This window comes from Heterocephalus glaber, unplaced genomic scaffold (assembly GCF_053883595.1).
Source record: "Heterocephalus glaber isolate CG9 unplaced genomic scaffold, H.glaber_assembly_v1.0 deba00001472, whole genome shotgun sequence".
NCBI lineage: Eukaryota > Metazoa > Chordata > Mammalia > Rodentia > Bathyergidae > Heterocephalus > Heterocephalus glaber.
The window spans coordinates 70,061,779-70,069,554 of NW_028258315.1; the positions used below are offsets into that span (position 1 = coordinate 70,061,779).

At 42.0% G+C, this 7,776-nt stretch overlaps 1 long non-coding RNA gene across 1 annotated transcript; it reads right to left on the bottom strand.

Annotated features, from left to right (window-relative positions):
• Nucleotides 1-1,923: 1,923 nt before the first annotated feature.
• On the bottom strand, nt 1,924-5,898 carry LOC147826399 (uncharacterized). The gene is made up of 3 exons (XR_015439258.1): nt 5,665-5,898; nt 4,607-4,691; nt 1,924-4,078 (listed from the first exon to the last, which is right to left on the bottom strand). It is a non-coding gene; the product is annotated as an uncharacterized LOC147826399 (long non-coding RNA).
• Nucleotides 5,899-7,776: the final 1,878 nt, after the last annotated feature.

The window sequence follows — 7,776 nt, forward strand, 5'->3', positions numbered from 1 at the left end:
AACAAATATATTCAAGGTAAAAAATGCTAAGGAAAATCTTTTCTGTTTGAAAGGATTGATTATCTTGGATGCCTCTGCAACAGCTTGTAAAAATAGAATTGATGGCCTTTATTTAAAAATTTCAAATATTTACCAAAACATACTAGGGAATAGAAGCAGGAGATTAAGGATTTGAGAATTGGCAGATGCTGTAGTCTGTCTGGAAGTCCATAAGACATCTGCAAGGCTGTTGGCCCCATCAGCACTACAACCAGATTGGCACAAGAAGCCCACATTCCTAGACCTTGCTCGCTGTCCCTTGGGCTGTGGCCATAGGCGGTTTTCTACAGCATGAAAGTGCTCTCTAAAGCCTGAAGACAGCTTACGTCAGATAAACATCAGCTATTGTGATCAAAAACCTAACTGAAATCTTATAGGAAAATTTGTATCACATAAAAACATAACTTGGATTAGAGAGCTTTATAAGAAACTATTTACCCAAGGTGAGGATTGTTCAATGCTTAGAGATCACTAACATTAAAGAATTTAATTCTTCCAAACTGTTCTTTCCTTTTGTCTTTCGAGCAAAGGATTGTCATCAAACAATAGCACTTAGGAAGATTCTTGAACCAATTAACAGTAACCTTAGTCTACATTAAACCTTTCGTTTCACAATTGGAAAACAGACTAAGTAAGAAAGTGATTTACTAAGGCTACTGAAAGCTGGGCCTGGTGGCACAAGTCTATAATCCCAGAACTCTGGGAAGGTGAGGAAGGAGGATTCCAAGTTGGATCCCAGCCTGGGCAATTTAGTGAGACCTTGTCCCAAAACAAAACATAAAAAAATATTTAAAGGCTGGGGATGTTGCTCAGTGCAAAAAGAAACACAACACAACACAACAAAACAAACCATATGCGAACCTTCCAGCCTAGAGAAGAGTCGCTGCTCCAGAGAAGAAACCAAGGCAGGTTGTCCCAGTCCGTTGGGGGGGGGCGGGGGTTGTAACAGACTCACCCCAAACCATGCCTCTTCCCCTCTGGCCAGCAGAGAAAAGGGGAGAATCAGGTGCTTTTTGTCTCAGTGGCTCCTTGAATTAACCTGTACATGTGCAGAAGGTTGGACAGTGGCACACAAACTGGTACAGGGCAGATCTTGCCTGTAAAGTAATTTGGCCAGCAGCCATTCATTCATTTAGTTTTTTTGAAAAATTAATTTCAGGGCCTGGGGTAGAGAAGTTACCTAGTATGAACAAGGTCCTAGGTCTAAGCCCTAGCACTGAGGCTAAGGCAGGAGAATCATGAGTTTGAGGCCAATCTGGCCTACAGAGTGAGTTCAAGGCCAGCCTGGACTACATAGTGAGAACCTTTTGCAAAAAACAAACCAATAAACAAAAGATTTTAAAAATGATTTGTTGGATGCACATATTTTGAATTTAATTTATTATCAATATATATAAAGCCTTTTTGGATAACTTTTATCAGCTGAAACCACATAAAAGTGTACATAGCTCATTGACTTTTCACAAAGATAAGTTTACATGTGTGTGACAAGCACCCAGATTACAGAGCGCGCTTAGAGTTACCAAAAGCCACCAGCGCACTCTCTGGTCATTACCCCCACTATGCTGGCTTCTAGAACCCTAGATTAGTTTTGCCTGTTTTAAAAATTTACATAAATTCACCGAGTGCTGTGGTGCATGCCTGTCATCCCAGCTACTTGAGAGGCTGAGGCAGGAGGATTGAAAGTTTAAGGCCAGCCTAGGCAACTTAGACCCTGAAGTGAAATAAAATTTAAAAAGCTGAGATATAGCTCAGCAGTAACTCACCCTGGGTTCAATCTCTTGTATACACCTACACACACACACGCAGACAAAATGTAACTTTTTTGAGTTGCCTCATCCTTTTAAATGACTGTCATTCCATTGTACGGACAGATTATGATTCATTTCACCAATCTTCTCTGGATGTTATTTAGGCTGTGTCCTAGCATTTGCTGTCACAGTCTTACAATAAATCCTTCCTAACTTCAAAATCTTACCAGGACTGTATATCAGACAATTTTTAGCTGCAAGTAAAATACCAACTAGAAGATGTTTTTTTTAGTTAAATTAATTTTATTGGTACAATTTAGATATACATAGTGATCACATTCATCACAGGGAATTTATACCTGTATATAACACATCTTGATTCTTCTTTTTTCCCCAATCCCCTCCCTCCCTTTAGAAGCTGTTTAGATAAGGACTTTTATTGTGTCACTTGGTGAAAAGTCCGGAAGTTAGCAGTCCTGGCACTGATTAATGTCACAGCCCAGTGACTTCATGGAGGCCATTTTCTCTCCCCTTTCTCCTCTTCTCTCCACAGGATGCTGGCTTCATCTTCGTGGCTGGCTCCCTTACGGTCTCACAATGCTGCCTTTTGTATCCCCTTTCCTGAAAACTTCCTGTTTGTTGAGTTTGCTCATTTTTCTATTGAGTTGTTAGAGGTCTTTTCCTTGAAACTCAACTCTTAAAGGCAAGTGTGGTTGTACATGCCTATAATCCCAGCACTCTGGGAGGGTGAGGCAGGAGGATTGAAAGTTCGAGCCCAGCCTAGACAGCTTATTGACTTATTGACTTTGTCTCAAAATAAAACAATTTTTAAAATCCTACTGATGTAGCTTAGTGTGAAAGCTGTGAATAATGTAAGTAATGGCCCTCCCAGTAACTCAGTGCAGTCTCATTATTGACTATGTTAATGCATTCATGGGCTATTTCAAGTCATTTCCTTGACATTTGGTCACATGTCCCACCTTAAATTCAGTAGCCACTTGAATTGGATCAGTGTTTTTTATAATGTGTTTTCCTTACCTTTCTTTGTTTCTTTCTTTCTTTTTTTTTTTTTTTTCCAGTTTTTTGACAGGCTCTTTCCAGGTTGGGTTTGAACTTATGGTCATCCTGCCTCAGCCTCCTACGTGCTGGGATTACAGGTGTGAGCCATTACATCTGGCCTCATCTCTGTCTTTTGTTTGTTTTTTGTTGCTTTAGTGATACTGGAGATTGAACCCAGGGCCTTCATATTGAGTGACATTCCCAGCCCTTTATTTTGAGACACAGTCTCACTAAATTTCCCAGGCTGGGTTTGAATTTACAGTCCTCTTGCCTCAGCCTACCAGAGTGCTAGGGCCACTCATTATCTGTGGGCCACAATGTCCCACTCATTTCTTTTTCCTTTTCTCTTTCTTTTTGACACAGAATCTTACTTGGCAGCCCTTGAACTCTTAGTTGCCCAGGCAGACCTCAAATACACTATCTGCCTGCCTCAGCTTCCCAGTTACGGGGATTACAGGCAGGAGGGTAGGAAGTTCAAACTCACTCTGGGCAATTTAGGGACTTAACAAGACCTTCTCTCAAAAAACAAAAGAAAGAAAAAAATCCAAAATAAAGACAGAAAGAAAGGGGCAAAGAGAAAGAAAAGAGAGAGGGGGCTGGGGATGTAGCTCAGTGTGTAGAGAGAACTTGGAGTTTAACAGTTGGAGAACTAAAGCCACTACAGAAGAGGAATAAACACAGGAATAGATTGGGAGCACCCAAGACACATTTGGTGCCAGTGTGAATTTATTTTTTTTTTTGGTACTGGGGATTGAACTCGGGACCTTGCACTTTTGAGGCAGGCAATGGAACCACTGAGCTAAATCCCCAGCCTGGTGTGAATTTTTTTTTAAGTAAGCATTACTTTTATATATGAAGGATATATATTTTGCAATGCAAAAATACTGTGTAAGGTAAGTAAGAAATAATAATGCACAGAAAATAGGTTCAAAACCAAACAGTAAAGCCCAGATTCTGGTTTTATACAGTGTTGAGCAATCATATATTTACTCTTAGACTTTATTGGCTCATACCTGCTACATACCCAACACACACCTTCCTGGCTTTCTGTTCGGTGGTGCTGAGTGAGCTCCATGGGGTGAGAAGAGGAGGAAGATAAGCCTCATTTTGAGGTTACTGGAAGTCAGCTTTGATGGGAAATCTTGGGCCATTTGCAAGTTAAGAAGCCTGCTTGAGAGGTGCTTGTCGGTGGACTGCACTGCAGGTAAAGGGCCATCAGGTTGACACACCTGGTGAAAAGCAAAGCTTCAGTCATTCATTCTGCTATTGACCTTGTTTCTGTTTCCTGGTGGCTTTCACTGTGTACCCAAAGCTTCACCTTTTACACTCTCCCCAGCTCTTTCCCAATCTGTTAGCATGAACTCAATTGTTAGTTTACTTTTATCATGATCACTTTTAATAGGTGCTGTTGAAACTCATTTGCACAACCGACTTTGGCATAATTTGGCTCCTGGTGTCTACCAAGTGCTTTCTTGCATGTATGAGGCCCCTGCTGAAGCTCCATGCAAAGACACTTAGAACACTTCTTGAAAGCGCATCTTTAGAGAACCAGTCTGTGATCCTTCAGGTCTGCTTCTCATTCATACCCACTCAGGGCCCTGCCCAGGATAGCATCCTCAGGCAAGGCCTCTGCTATTTAGAAAATTTCCAACGAACAAAAGGTGGGGTAAGCAAAATAAAATACTGTAGGTTATCATGTGTTGCAAAATAAATTTATGTATTACTTTATTTTTGTTTTTTTGGAGACAGGGTCTTACTGTGTAGTCCAGGCTAGCCTCAAACTCATGATCCTTTTGCCTCAGACTCCTGTGAGGTTACAGGCATGAGCTACGACATCAGGATCTGCAGATTAATTTTAAAAGAAAGACACAATTGGGTTATTCTGGAACCTTTCAAAATACAGCATTCATTTTTTTTTCTTAAATTCTTTTATTGGTACATTTTAGGTATACAATACATTTACATTTATCTTTGGGTGCTTGTACCTGTACATGATGTATCTTGGTTCTCATTTTTTCCCCATTACCTGTGTGCCCTTCACCCCTCCACCCTTCCCTATTTACATACTTCATTTCCATTTTTTTCTGTTCTCATAATTTTTCCTTTCCATTCTTCCCTTTCCCCTTCCCCTCCCACCACCCCTACTCTTTGGACCTTTTCCTATTTCAAAGTATCAATTATTAGTTATTAATCCTTTTAGTTCTTATTTACACTCTCAGTTTCTCACACTAGAGACCATTCGGTATTTACACATGTGTCTTATTTATTTCACTTAAGTGTATGGCCTCAATATGCATCCATTTAGAATACAGCATTCATTTTGAGGGAGGCCTGGTTTATCCTGTAAAATCAGATTCCATTCCCTATAGAAGTTTAGAGATTTCACTGAATTACGATTTCAAATAAAATTGAGAAATAAGATACTTTGAGCAAATAATGTTTTTTCTGTTTCTTTTTGTTTGTTTTCAGTACTGGGGATTGAACCCAGCACCTCACTCTGAGCTACATCCACAGCCCTTTTTTATTTTTTCTTTTGAGACAGGGTCTCTCTCAGACACTAAGTTGCCCAGCTTGGACTTGAACTTGTGATCATCCTGCCTCAGCCTGTACAACTGCTGCAAAATAAATTGTCCAAAACTCAGTAACAGAAAACAATTATTTTATTCTGTTCCAGAGTTTAGGGGCAAAGAATTCAGGAAGGGTGCAATAGGGATAACTTGTATTAGCTCTTCAATAGCTGGGTCCCCCATAGGTTCCATAGCTCCACTGTGATCCCCACAGCTGGGAGCTGGTGCACAATTGTGCACTCACCCACCTTCTGGTAGACAGACGCGGGCTGTGCAGGTGACTTCAGCCAGGGGTTGTTGGCAGGAATTCCTACCCGTGGTCCCCACTTCCCCCACTGCACGGTGACCTCAGGGTGGTCAGATTCTTGGCTAGATGGCTCAGAGCTCCAAAAGTGTTTTCTGAGAACCAGGCTGAAGCTGCATGGGATTTTCCATAGTTTCAGAAGCTTGGTGGTGTCACTTCTACCACGTCTTATTGGTTACAAGAGAGGCACCAAGTTTAATATCTTGCCCACCCACAATTTAAAGGAGGAGAAGTTTATTTTGGCTCAGTTCCAGACCACAGTAGCCATGAGGCAGAAAGAGAAGGGAAGAGCTAGACACAAGAATATGCCCTTCCAAGTCACACTCCCAGTGACTTGCCTCCAACAAGGCCCCACCTCTTTTAAAAAAAATTAATATTATTGGAACACTTTAGATGTACACAATGATCACATTCATCATGGGAAATTTGTACTTGTAAATAATATATCTTGATTCTTTTGTCCTCAATCACCTCCCCTCAAGGCAGCTACTCAACTCATCAATGGATGAATCCACATAAGAGTATAGGGCTCCCATAAGCCAATTATCTTCCACACATATAAGGCTGGGGTGGGGGGAAACCTTGTAGATCTACACCTTAACAGTTAGCTCAGATCCAAGAGGAAGGAACAAAGACTCACACTTCTTTATGGGAAACATGTGGCCACTTGAAAACCTGTCACAGGCTTGCTGTAACCAAGGGAAAGCGTGCAGCACAGGGGCATTCCCTGCAGGTCTGCTGTTGGTGCAGCTGGAATTGTGGGTGGGTGGCTGGAATTGGGGAGGGAGTGGCAAACAAAGCTGAGGTTGGAAATGTAGATCGAGTCACTATGGGAAAAATCTTTACTGCCTTTGTGCATGTATCATATCTGGACCACAAATATAGAAGAAATAAAACTTTGGGGGTTTTATGAGTCATTGTTTTTCTTTTGAGAAATTTCATCAGGGCATGAGATCTTAATCTACTCAATTCTGAGTAATCTCTACTACTCTGGGTAACCTGAGCTCAGTCTTCCCTTATTCTTTTGTCTTGGCCATTATTGCCAGAGTGGCTTAGTACATATGCCCTGAGGAGGGAACTGGCTCTGGGCTAATTTCTGTCCCAGCTGGTTTCTGCTTACATGAACCTGGACCCACTTTGTCCTAGGTCATTGATTCAAGCAGTTGCAGCTGTGTTGTCCCTAACTCTGGGGTTTCTTGGGGTCCTGTTCTACTTCAGCTTCAGGGACAACTTCCTCTTTGTCAGGGATATAGGGAAGATCTCTTGCAACCCCCTCTCTGGAGGTGCAGGGGAACCACATGAAGTCTGAAGTCAGTTCAGTTCTTCTCTGCTCACCTACTGCTCACCTTCTGTGCTAGGTCAGCTGAATGCTGTGAAAGAAATGTGCAAGTTGTTAGAATCAAAATGGAGTCACAGTTGGTCATAGTGGCCATGTACCTATAATCTCAGCATTGTGGGAGTGTTGCCAGTCTGTTAAGGATTCTTTTGCTCAATTCAGATGGAAATCTTGAATCAGCAAAGTGCAGCTCTGCTACCAGTCCTATTGCCACTGAACAATGCCAGATGATGCTAGATGCCGCCTGCTGACTCTGGTAGGTGCTGGTCTCTGTCACTGATCTTTATTGGCTGCTGGTTTCTAGAGATGTTCAGGGCTTTTCACCCTGATGTTTATTACTCTTTATTTTAAAGAGATTACTCTGTTCACACTACTCGGTAGATATAGTAGGACCTTCCAAGCCCACATGACTTAAGAAAGAAATCTCAAGCAGATTTACAGGACCACTGGAGGGAGGCTTATTTTAACGGTCCATGTGGCAGCACAGGGGGGATTGGTATGCTAGAGGGAGACCTCTTAGAGTAACCCCAGAAGTGTGAAGAGAGTGCTGCTTCTAAAGCAGCTGCAGGCCTGCAATTGGTCTAGGTGTAGACCAGTCATTCATTCAAATTGAGCCCTTTGGTCCAAGTGTAGCCCTGTAATTGGTCCAAGCAGGGGCATCCAGGACAGCCCAGCTGTCTGGAAGCACACAAGCTGTTTGATGGCTGTCTCATCTCCATG